Consider the following 13,698-nt stretch of genomic DNA (forward strand, 5'->3'; position numbering starts at 1 on the left):
ATAATTTTGATTCACATATTTTTTATCTTACATATATAATAAGAAAACTTTCCATATACTCTCTCCAAGAAACATAAATTCAATTTAAAACCATGAATGGAAAAACTTTTCAGTCAGTATTTTAATTTATATTTTAAACTAGTATTTTCTAGACCTTTTTTTTCTCTTCTAGACCTCTTTTATAGACCTTAATTTAATTCTTGCTAATTGATGGTAGATTGGTTTAGCCCCTTGATAAGTCGATTAATCTGCGATCACTGACAATAGCTACTTTTGCAATGCTTAAAATTATATGTTTTTAAAGCAAAAGAGGTCTAGAAAATACTAGTTTAAAATACTGACTGAAAAGTTTTTCATTCATGGTTTTAAATTGAATTTCTGTTCCTTGAAGATGGTACATGGGAAGTTTTCTTATCATAAATTATTATTAATTATTGGTTTATTACTTTGAAGCTTTAGCATTAGTCATAGATATTTTAATTTACTTTTATTTAGAATATATATATATGTAAAATATAAAAAAGATGGCTTTACTCCTCTCGAACAGGCAACCTATAATGAACTTTCCGCAATTTCAGAATCGTCCCCCTAAACCATCACTTTCGAAAACATTCTGACATGTTATATAACCGCTAGTATAAATATAGAGTGCCATTTTCTTTTACCTCTGCTACAAGTCTTTGCTGCTGCTCATCCCATCTTTTTCTTTCCTTTGTCAGAACAGTTATGACGTAGAAACTCTAAATTTAATCTTACATAGTTAAATCACTGTTGAATATGTAATTTGGAGAATTTCATCTAAAGGAAAAATGATCTGCGGTGAGAATTGAATAAAGATGGGGAATCTAATGTACTAAATCCTTCTTTGTCATCATTTGTCAGCCTTCTACTCAGCTACAACAACGCTCCGACTCTGAGGTAGTTATATCGTCAAGCTTTGCCATTCCTGTACCTGCCTGCCATATAATTATAATTTTAGGTATTACGGTGCCATGGACTAACATATGAAATGATCATTTTTTAATTTTAATGTACTGAAAATCTGCTTATAAAGATTTTATATTCAATTAATTTATGGAGTTATTCATAATTCCATGAAGCATTTTAGAAATTCATTCACATAAATTATTACGTAATGGATGATTTTACTTCTTTTGTTGATAAAAGCCGCTCGCCTAATCTTTTTAGCAAAGATTTTGTTTAATAGCTGCCGTACACTTGCCAACTGCAGTTATCCAGACAAAAACAAGGGGACTGCTTCATTAAGATGCCAACACCTTTATGCAAGTCGGCACCGTTCGAAAAGGCATAAACCTTCACAAACGCTCCCTGCATAAAAAGATGACGTAACCTTATGAATATAAGTTTCTAACTTGTAAAAACAAACATAACAGGTGCTCGTACTTTTATGCTTGGGCGCCGCTATGCAAGCAGGTTTTATAACTTCTTTTCTTAACCCCTCCCTACTCTAATTAGCAAAGCAAATGAAAGCTGTGTCACCCAACAGGAATAGAGGTTAGTGACTCAGATTGCTGAACCGAAGACCCGGGTTCGAATCCCAGAGAAAGCATGGATGTTTGTAAACGTATGGTGTCTGTGCGGCATGAGAACACATTAAATATGCGGCGAGCCGAAAGTCCTCTCGAGAAGTTAGTAGTAGAAGACTCTCAGATCTATTCCCTGAGGGGCTCTCCGTCAAACGTCTGCGTTATAACTTGTAGAGACTTTATTAAAGCATAGTCAGAAAAATGATACTCGAAGAAGACTTGTGGACAGACGTGGCCAAATGGAACATAATTTTTACTGCTGGACACGAATTAATTATTGAAATATATTCTTCATCACACATGATCATGGGCACAATATGCAGCCCACAGTTTTATAGAGTATCACATTTTAGATAACGGAGTAGATAGCAGCATGACAAAGCAAACGGAGCGAAGTAGCGTCTTCGGCGCAGGAGAGCTGAAGCAAAAGTGGGCAGTCAACCAGTATGGAGACTCACAAAGACAAGGTTTCGGTTTACATTAGAAAGATTTCAGTTCTGGAAATTTTGAGTTGAGGTTCCGAATTAGCTACGTCATTAGCGTTACGCAAGCCATGTGACATAGATAAATCTAGGAATGGTGCGGTCCAGAAAAGTTACTGCTACTTCTAGAATATAGAGAGGAAATATCCAAATTAAAAAGGAGAAGTTAAGATGTTATTACTAAATTAAATTATAAAAAACTGATTTATATATTTTATCTAACACACACGCATATATTATATATATATATATTACATAATGGTTAGAAAATAGAAACATAATTAAATAATTTCCTCATTTGAGTTGCACATTATTGAATTTTAAAGAAATGATTATAATAAGATTTTTTTTTTTAATTTCTGCTTTTATTTTCGCAGTTGTTAGTCATAGACATATGATTCCTATTACAGAAGTGTTTTAAATGACAAAAATATTCATGTTTTGGGAATTTCAAATTAAAAAAAAAAAGTTATTTTCGACAGATAACAAAATCTAACTTTAATACGGTCTTCCGGTTTCTGGATTCATATTTGGGAATGTTTTATACTCGGTGTGAAAAAATAAAATTATAGAAAGTTTGACTTTCGCACAACAAAAATTGACCGGAATATATAATTTCAAAATTCGCAGTTCTTGATGTCATTTTCAATTTGCCTTCAGGGATGTGTTAATTAAGTTAGAATAATTTGAGGAAATAAGTTTTAATGATGTAATAAGCCGTACAAAGACGTCATGTTGTGTCCACATTAGATTTTCTTATGCGTGGTGTGTCTAAGACTGTTACGCTTTTACGTAGACAATGTTTGCAATTAAGTGAATAATTCTTCCCAGTTCCGTCCATGAACTTACGTTTCATACTGTAATGCAGCATTTTGTTGCAACGCAACAAATAACCCACAATTTAACTATCATATATAATGTTTACAGCCATTTTAGCATTTCTGAGTAGGAAATAAACATTCCGAATTTATTATAATTTTGTGAAGCATAAAGACTAAGAATTATCTAGTAACGACTACAGATATATGATTTATGAATGTACAGTGCGTGGGGGGGGGAAGTGGGACAGTTCTATGTCTCTCGTTCTACTGGGCCAATTGACGAAATTCAAATTGCGTTTTCCATATCTCGAAAGCACAAGATATATATTAGATTTCTGTATAGTCTTGTTCTAATATAGGTATTTTGACGTAAAATCGGACTTTTTCTGAAATATTTTTCCATATTTCGATTCTAGGATTCAAATTAAGCTTAAATATTAAATTTTGTAAAATTTGGGGTGAAATTTACGGAGAAATTCAAAAATTTATCTTGGCGTATTTTTTTCAATTATCGCCAAGAATAATTTACTTAGAAAACTTCTTAATTTATTACCCTGTATTATATTTAAAGAAATTAAATAATGAAGAATCTGCATGAATGTATGTATATTTCTCGCACTGTGATGAAACAACAGTACCTAAAGCCATCAAAATTTGAATAACATAATCTTCCATAGAATATGGGCATGTGGAACCCCTAATTTGAATTTGAAATTTGTTTTATTATCCATTCCAGATTTTGTAACACTTCAACGAATTTGATTCAACTTCAACGATTTCAAAGCGAGCAATAGAAACACTGTACGGGGGGGGGGAAGAAAAATTTTTTATCTGCTATGTATCGGAAATTCTAAAGATAGGCTCATTTTAAAATTATTTTGCGATATTGTTGTTGAACTGAATTTTATAGTTCGAGTACGTAGAACATGATATTTAATAAATAGAGGTTAAAACGTTAAGAAAATGCTCCTTTGAACGTACTTTAAAATCTGAAACCTTTCAGATTTGTCTTTTTTTTTAATCATAGACGAGCGGAAAAAAGTCATCGTTCAAACTTTGAAATAATTTTAACATAGTGCGTAAACCACATTTGGCGTTATCATGACTCAAAAAAAAAAGATGCTAAATTTCAAAACGCTCCAACTTGTAATTTCATGTATATCTTAGAAAATTTGAATAAAAAACTCTAACTTTCTGTAGGTCTGCCTAAAAATACATCTAGTTTAAGATGACGTTAAAATTTTATAGGTTAATCAAAAATTTTTCGAAAAATTTGTAAAAAGTATTTAAAAATACAAATTTGAAAAATAAATCATACAAAATGTGCGAATTAAATTTATATTAAGCCTAAATTTCGAATTCTGGAAGAAGGAATCAAGTAAGTTTAATAAAAAATAGAGATATTAATAAATATATAGCAAATTCAATTAACATTGAGGAGCTAAAGTTTTGAGAGCTCATTTTTTAAAAACTAATTTATAAAACTTGGTAGTTTGGCATATTTAGAATCGAAATATGGAAAAAAATTGGCATGTCATTTCAGAAAAAGTCCGATATTGGGTCAAAATCCCTATATTAAAACAATACTATATATCAATCTAATGCATGTCTTAAGACATGACAAACTCAAGTTTAATTTCGTTAATCCGCTCAGTAGAACGGGAGATATAAAAGTCCCCCCCCTTTTTTTTTCGAAGTGTACACAGTATCAAAACAAATTGCATTTAGCTCGAGTGCAACTTCCTGTTTGAACTACAAGAAACTAGGACTGTTGTGGTTGTCATCGGATATCAACCTTTGTGAGTTACAATCAACATGATATGCTTTATCAGAAATAAGAAAACGAATTATAAAAGGGGATTATATTTCCGTGTTTGCTTTCTTACATATGCATATAATGTATCTGTTAATAATTTTGGATTACTTGTAATTTGAGCTATGGTTTTTTACTTCGCTTTTCTTGACAAGCGCATCCCGCTCCGCAGTCCTTTAACTCATTAGTCATATGGAAATATTTAAGCATTGCAATTAATATGGAAACCATTGAAGATTAAAGGAAAAAAAGAAGTTCTTTTGATGACATCCGCTTTTAGATTTAAGTACTTGTACAATGATTACATTTTAAAAACTCACAGCAGACTAGGAAAATTCTTAGCAGATATTTTAACCTTTTCCATTTTTTTATTAATATTGTAATATTTATTTATATTATGCTAATCTATTTTTAAGTTTTAAATTTCCCCGTCTTTTTAAATCCACACACACAGCAGAGGTCTTCACAAAAGATTAAATTTATAAATAAGCAAAAAATTTAACCGTTTTGTTTCAGCTTTTCAGCATGTAATATGGTCAAAGGTGTAATCTTGCATCACAAAAATCTCTGCCGTCCAGACGGTACAATGGTTAGGGGAGCCTACTGCGATATTGAAGGGCCTGGGTTCGAATCCCGGAGAAGTCATGGATGTTTGTAAATATACAATGCCCGTGCGGCATGGGGGCACTCTATATATGCGGCGAATAAACACCAGTATTCAACAGAGAGGATGGTGGTAGGGGACAAGGGGTGTGAACCCTCGGACTCGTCCCCTCCGGGCTCCTTGCTATCCATCAAAATTGGGGGGGGGGGACTGAGCGAAGTCGTAGTGTCACCTATATGGTGTTCAAGATTCTTGCCAAAGACAGGTGCAATCTTGCTCTCCTTGCCACGATGAGTTTCGTGGGCATGTTGTGATGTCACTGTCGGGCAAGTGAGATAAGTCCCAACAACACAACAACAAACATCTATGGATGTTAAGCCACGACAGATTCCATTTTAAGTAATATTTTTATTAAAAAAATATAATAAACATACCAAAAAACTGCAGTAAAAAATTCACTAAGAATTTAACATATAATTATATTTAAAAAAATCAAATCTGTTTTTATTAGGCGCATTTCAGTTAAACCTGTCAAACAATTTTTAGCTCCTATTATTTTGAGATTGAATCCTTAAATTTAAAAATTAAGGAATAAAATATCTTGTATTTGAAGTGAACTAATCAAATAACAAAGACAAATGGTATAGGGGAATATTGCTGTTATTTCCCGTTAATTAACGCTTGGTTACGACTTGTGGACTTATTTGAGGAAGAAAAATTTGATCGTTCCAGTAATTGTGCATTTATTTCAACGGTATCAACTGATAATGCTTTTCATTTTGCCAAGTTTTAAAACACGCAACTTGAAAATAATAAACATGTTAAAAATATGTGCTTTTATAGAAAACCTCTCTCAATTTTTAGATTCACATATAGAAAAGTCTGATGTGTCCACATGACTTCCTTGCATGGCCTATTAAAGTACACACATTTTTTGCTGCACTTCATATAAATTTATTTCCTCGAATTTCATTAGAGATATATATTTCTCATTCAATTCATTCAGTTCTCACTTCGCAGCAAAGCAACAATACATAAAAACTCAAAACATCTTCATTAAAAATTTGTAAAATACAGAAAAAGATAAAACACCAAATACACTTAAAGCTGTTTAAAAAATTTGTTGACAATTAAAATCAACCTGCGAGAAGGCAGATTCGTCGGTGCACAAAACTAAAAGTTTGCTTTTGGTCCTACTTGACAAAAAGACACTGAAGGTGTAGAAGCTGACTTAACTCACTGTTGTACTAAGAGTTTCAAATGTAAACAAATGGCGGCTTCGTTAGGCTTAATTCGCCACTCAAAGTTTCCAATTGTTGATAATTCTACAACTTGTAAGGTTTATCCTACGCTACCTAACAGTTAATGTTTAGTTAAAATTACTCTCCTGTCCATTATTAATTTCAGCTTACCACTTCCGGTCAGAACGTATTTTCAGAATCGCGGTCAAATGAAGAGAACAAATATTTAACTTTGAAGTTCTAGTGATTTCATTAGAGAGCCAGATATTCTCAGCAGCGCAAGTTTTACTTCCTAGTATTCCTCAGCTCAAGCCCAAGTGGAGGCTTTATTGTAAGCTCCAGGAAGGAGTCGTCTGTTAAATTTATTTTCGTTAATAAAGGGTATTTAACCCTTCTTCAGTTCTGCTGTCTGTTCACTGAACTAAGCGATTATTCGCTTACCAGCTCTTCAGGTTCCTCATTTTCAGCTTTAACTTAAAAGCAGGAATCTTACAAACTGCTGCATGCAGAATAACTACAGGCATAAAAACCTTAACCGGAACATAAAAACCACATAATTCAATCACTTTTAAAATTGCACAATTTAAATTTTAAAAAAGCATAATTTTCCAACATATAAGGCTAAAAACACTAAGCACACTGAGCTGGATAACGAAGTGTCACCAATCATGATTGGTGCAGCCGATTGCAACGAAAAAGGGAGATGCATTAACTGCATGTTATAGCTGTCCCATAATATCGGTACTGATTATCGTTGATCTCAATTATTGATAACAATTGATTATTGATTATTAATCATTCGCAGTTTATTGATTAGCATCGATACAGTTACTTGTTCTGCAAACGCGTCAGTAGAACAACTAAAAGCATTTGGAACTTTGGATGAGCATGATAAAGAGGTTTTTGCTGTTGATAGAAATAATTTTTTTTTGTAAATTACAATACTAGTTGATTAGGTTAAGCTAAAACTTTGAAAGCTATACTCTGAAAAACTGTTAAATTTCGCAGTAAAAACTGCCTTGACTAGCTACTGATTTCATAATTTAGTTATTTATTTTATTTCAAATTAGTTAAGAAGAGCAAGAAGAATTGGGCTTAAGAAGTGCCATTGACTTAATTGCCAGATCGTCCCACTGACATAGTCTCGCTGCATTAACTGTTCGTCCTAATTTTGATTAAAGACCCAACACTCGTCCTGGGGTGTCCGCTGAAAATATCGCAGATGAAAACGTCGCGGAGAAAACAACGCAAGGCAAAAACGTCATGGTACAAAACATCGTGGGAGAAAAGAAAGCAAAGAGAAAATATCACAGATCTAAAACATCGTGCTGCAAAATGGCGTCATCGAAAATACAGCGGTTCAAAAACTTCGCAGTTTAAAAACATCATCGAAAATATCGTGGTAAAAAATAAAGTACCTACAAATTATCTCAGACATGCATTTTTCAGGTTTCAAAAGCTGTAAGTGCATTTTCGCATAATGATTTGGGAGTGAAATTAAATAGAGGAAGGAAAAAGGGGTATTTTTACTTTTATGTTTCACATTTTTGAATGAACTGACAATTGTTTGCTGAAAAAGTGAGACGGAATTTTTTAAGCATTAAAAAAATTGAAAATGAGTAGAAAATTAATGCAAATATAGCACTTAATAGAATTCTAAATATACGTAGTTAATTAACAAAGATTATTAATAAAGTAATCTTTTTTATTATAAAGTTTTACTCATAATTTCATGAAAAATGTAGCCTAAAAATGTTTGGGAAAAGGAAGATAAAAAACTGCATGAGGTTGTAGAGACATTAGGTAATTTTGAAAAGCCCGAGATATGAAAAATTAACAACGCCTTCGCCGGGAATCGAACCACGAATCTCTGGAATACCGGCCCAGCGTGCAGAACCACTACACCACGAAGGAACGGTAGGAAAGCGGGAGATATACCTTATATACTCCCCTTTTTAAAGAGCGACTGGGATTTTTAGGAGACCAATCGCCAAATCCTGGGTGTGGAGAGTCATCATCCACAACCCTTTTAGTTCGGGCGCCACTGTAGAGACATTAGGTAATTTTGAAAATCCCGAGATATGAAAAATTAACAACGCCTTCGCCGGGAATCGAACCACAGACCTCTAGAATACCGGCCCTATCTTTTTTTTTTTTTTTTTTTTTTTTTTGTTCCCGTTTATTCTTAAAGTGTCGTTAGCATTTCTTGCATTTCCAAATCTTTATGCGAATATGCATTTTTAACTTTTAAAACCTGAAAAACGTATGTTGAACCTGAAAATATTGTATGTTGAAACCTGAAAAACGTATGTTTTAAAACCTGAAAAACGTATGTGCGATGTTATTGTCCATGCGATGATTTGTAGGTGCTTTTTTACCACGATGTTTTTAAACTGCGAAGTTTTTGAGCCGCATTATTTTCGACGACGATATTTTGTACCATGATGTTTTAGAACTGAGATGTTTTCTTTTATTCCGCGATGTTCTGTACAACGAAGTTTTCGCTTTGCGTTGTTTTCTCCACGACGTTTTCGTCCGCGATGTTTTCGGCTGTAACCCGTCCTGGGGAACGGATCAGACGGTCTCTCAGACCTTATCTCCTACCACTAAACAGCTGGAAAGAACTTTTGGTTCGTCAGTATTTCAAATACCTCCTGTCTCACAGACACTATGAATCTACTCACATCCATGACTTCCCCGAGATTCGAGCCCGGGTTCTACGACACAATAGCCGACATCGCTAGCCACTATACAGATTAGGGTAGCAATTAATTAAGACAATAATAATTACTGGTTTGGTATATTTGGTAAAAGATATCTTTCAGAATCATGAAGCTGAACGAAATCACGTCAAGAAGTTCACAGTTATGTTTGCTGAAAAGTACTCATATTTCATTCATAGTTGTTGCTTACTGCAGATCATAAAAATAACTGAAGACGAGAAAAAAGTTTGCATACTTGCATTTCATTGAAATTGATTCCACGAATTTTGATTTTGAAATAAGCAGCTGGGCGAAAACAGGATTTTAAACAGTGATAGCAATTATGGTGGGAAACAAATACTTGAGGTTTTATTTGACCTTTTTGAACTATGGTAAAGCCCATTCTTATTGACCTTTATTTCGGATAGCTTTCTAATTTGCGCACAGCTGGAAGAAAACTGAAATTCACGAAAAATGCCTAATTTACCAGAAAAAGTAAGAAAAACTCTTAAAACCGCAGCAGTTGGTTGATTCAACGGTCATGATAGTTGCTTTCGTAACTAGTGTCTGTGTATGGCAGCCGGAACACTACAATACTATGCATGACCATGATAATATCTCCCGTTCACTAATAATATAACCAGGAGAGATGTTACGGCTATTTGCATAAATATAAATCCCACGCAACATCTCCAAATCGAAGTCTTTAAGTATTTCGGCGCATCTGGTCGTCTCACGAATATCTAATAGCAAGAGATTCTTCATGTCCTGCACTACCAGACAGTGTTCTGACATGTTTGTCCACTAGCTTATATGGTTATGAAGAACAGATTTGAGTTTAGCATTAATTGAGTGTTATAAAAAGTTTAAAATAGAGTCGATTAGGGTGTTTAGAAAAAAAATTAAATTAAAACGTCTCTGCCCCCCAGAATTCCAGCAAGATGGCAATTTGATTTCTTCCGAATCTTCCTTGATATCCTTCATACAATTGCCCATCATTAGAAATACCGGGAAACTACTTATTGTGATATTAAACTGAATGGTTAATGTGAATTTCTTTTTAATTCAGCCAATTAAATAGCCAAAAGTTTTTAAGTTTTTAAGCCGATTAAGGTTTACTCAATTTAGACTAAAATCATCCCCAAAATTGCATTTTAGGAACCTCATATCACATTCCCTCAGAGGGGCGTTTTTTAACGTTTTGTGTGTTACCTTTATTTATTAAATACCATGGTCTTTGTACTTAAACCATAAAATTCAGTTCTACAGCAATATCCCAAAATATTTAAACAGAGCATATCTTAAGAATTTCCGATAAACAGTCTCGCGTGCTGGAGATAAAAACTTTTTTTTTCGTGCAGTGTTGCCATTGTTCATTTTGAAATTGTCGAGTTTGTTAATAAAAAATTCGTTAAAGTTTTTAAAAATATGAAGTAGATAATAAAACAAATTCCAAATGTCTTCCAGATACCCATATTTGAGTGGAGGTCTACGTAATTCAAAATTTGATGTCTGTAGGTACCGTTGTTTTTTCACAGTGCGAGAAACGTATCTACATTCATGCAGATTCTTCATTATTTAATTTCTTTAAATGTAATGCAGGGTTCTAATATTTAGTGGCAACAATTTGAAAAGTGATTAAAGACTTTTACAGTGAACTAACGCTAAATTTCGAAACGAAATTAATAGCCCTTCTGGGATAACGCTCTTTGAGGTAATAATAATTATAGCGATAGAATCCAATGTCTGCAGAGTGTTTTTTTTTTTTTTTTTCGTCTGAAATTTGGCAAATTTTAAAAAATTCCCTAAAGTTGGTGGAAATTCGCGCCGCGACAGTTACTAACATACGTACCATGAATGTTACTATGGATCCAAACAGCCAGAAATAATGTTTGTTTGAAAGCTGCACAATATTCTCACTGACAACGAATATCATTGAATCGGAAATAACCCAGAACCTTACATATTATTACTGACGGTTTCTCATCAGTTCGAACAATTTCGGTAGCAGCCAGAAGGTTGAAAATTTTGAAAAATAATTTTAATGCGACCAGCTCTAATGTATTACGGCATAAATTATGACGCTGATGAAATGCATTTTCCGACTCGAAATTCTGCGGACCTGAACTATTTCTATACTTTTTAAACGTAGATCAAAAGAATAGATATTTCTACGCAGTTTTCAGTTCAAAGCCTAGGCTACTTCAGTGGATACCGTCACACTGGTCGTTAAAATCACACCTCTTGGCTGACTTAATTAAATGTTTGAATGGGGTTGTTGTCCCTTAATCGCCGTCAGGGGGCCCTGCAGTTTCTCGAAAAATTCATATTGGGAATAAAGTTTCAAAGATTTTGAAACTTTGATTGTATTTGTGGATTTGATTGTATTTATATTTGTGGATTGTATTAAGTGGATTTTTGATGGGTAGCTAATTATTTATGAAGCACTAGGTAAACTCTTTAATCTCCAAGGCTTTTGAGGATGTGTAACTGTCATTTTCTAGTCATTTTCGTCCTGCGATTGTTAATATTAATATTAAATGCATTGTTTCCAAAATAGCTTCACTTTTATTTGTAATATACAATACAGTTAGCATTAACATATGAACTGAGCTCTCAGCTATATCGTTAGAGTTAACATATGAATTGAGCTCCTAGCTACATCAAAATTATTGGAAAAGCTGAATGTATAATTGGGTTCTTCTTTTATCTTTGCCCACCAGCAAACACGACGTAAAATCGCTGGGCAGTGGGAATGCGACCTGGGTTCAAATCCTGGCCGCATGTGAGTTTCGGTGATTCTCCCTATGTGTAACGTGTGTACGAACCACTTTACCCAAAACGTTTTCCACGGAAGCATCCCTCCTCTTTAGAAAGATAGCCCTCGCATGCTAGGCCGTAATTCATATCATTCAATCCAATTCAACTTCTTATTTGGAACTTTTATTTGGCTGAATGTATATTTAGTGCTATGTAAGCGTGGGAATTTTAATTTAATGGGCACCACTTGTGTCTGAATCTGTTCAAATGGATTTTTTTCTTAATTTTATTATTTATGAAAGTAGCAAATGTGTTTATGCATGAAGGAAAACATGTGAAAAGATGAAGGGAATTTTTAATTTTCGTAAAGTATATGAAGACGTCAAATGTGAGTAGCTGAAAACAAATAAACAAAACTTTCTTTAATAAAACGTGTGGCCATTCACAGTCATTCGTACAAATTTTACAGCCATTGCAAGTGTTTTCCACGAGGTGATCAACATCTATTCCCGATAATATCAAGGACCTTTCCTTCATTAGGGCAGTTTTTAGCTGTCTTGAGAATATCTGGAGGAGGTGAAGCCTTGGGTATGGTATCTCTGCCCGACGATGTTGATTGTTGAGAGAAAGAAACGGATATGATTGTTGCTGTTAACTAAATTTATTTCGTTCACTAAGTTTAATTGCCCTTTCATAGAACATTTATTTCTTCCTAAACAACCAGTTCTTGCGGAATATAATCACTACACCACATTTATCAGTATTTGAATCAGAATCTGAAAATGTAATTCTATTTATAATTATCTTTCTGAAAAGTATTAACTGTTCCTCATAGCTACTGTTCGAATTTTTGCAACAGGTTTCTTTTTCATTGCTATATGATTCACTTAAAAATTGCTCTTTCATTTTTCTTTTAGACATTGCAAAAAGTTGGGTCAATAATTTTAAGACAAAAAATTTCAACTGTTTGTCCCTACACACACACACACAACCAAAAAAAAAAAAAAAAAAAAAAAAAAGGAAAAGAAGAAATTTTCGGATCTCACACCCTTTCTTAGATACTTCATTCTTGAGGAAAGATTTTGAAGTGAATGAATGTCCCAAAATTTTTCGTTTTTGAGGATCTAAACTCTCACGATCGGAAAGAATTGACGCAGGGCATAGCAGCGCTCGTGGCCTGAAGGAAATTTTCTTACAAACTCGTGTGGCAGTCAATATGTTAAAGATTACAACTTAACGTGATAGTCCATTGAAATTCCAACCCACACCATGGTTATGCCAATTCTGAATGTATGATGTTCGATGATGTTACAGGCCTCATTTCTTGTGTCTCATTCTCTCCAGATCCTTTCACATTTACCATCTGATTCCAGGGCAAATATGGACTTTCCCGTAAACAGGACGTTGTGTCGACTGATACAGTCCAGTTGAGATGTCGATGAATCCACTTTAATGTTGCCTTTCTGGATTGAATTGTTAGTGGGACATAAAGGCTTCTACTCGGGTCTATAAAACGTATGGCCATTCACAGTCCACTACTCGGGCCTATAGTCCCTTCATATGAAGCCACCCGCGCTCTGTGCTGTTAAATACTAGCTTACCACATGATGCAGCAATCATGGGTGAAAGTTGCTAAGGTTACTCGCCGATTCCGTTTGCCTAATTTAGCAGTATACCGATCTTCAGAATAGATGGTTAAGCTTGCCCAGAGGGTATAGTGGTTTGACG

At 34.0% G+C, this 13,698-nt stretch overlaps 1 protein-coding gene across 1 annotated transcript in view; it reads left to right on the forward strand.

The window, feature by feature from the left end:
• The window catches only part of LOC118184952 (uncharacterized), a 721,540-nt gene that overhangs the window by 630,569 nt on the left and 77,273 nt on the right, over positions 1-13,698 (forward strand). The gene's annotated exons all lie outside the window — the stretch shown is intronic.

This window comes from Stegodyphus dumicola, chromosome 2 (genome assembly GCF_044657685.1).
Source record: "Stegodyphus dumicola isolate Sdum_Otavi_A_Nest chromosome 2, ASM4465768v1".
NCBI classification, from domain to species: Eukaryota; Metazoa; Arthropoda; class Arachnida; order Araneae; family Eresidae; genus Stegodyphus; species Stegodyphus dumicola.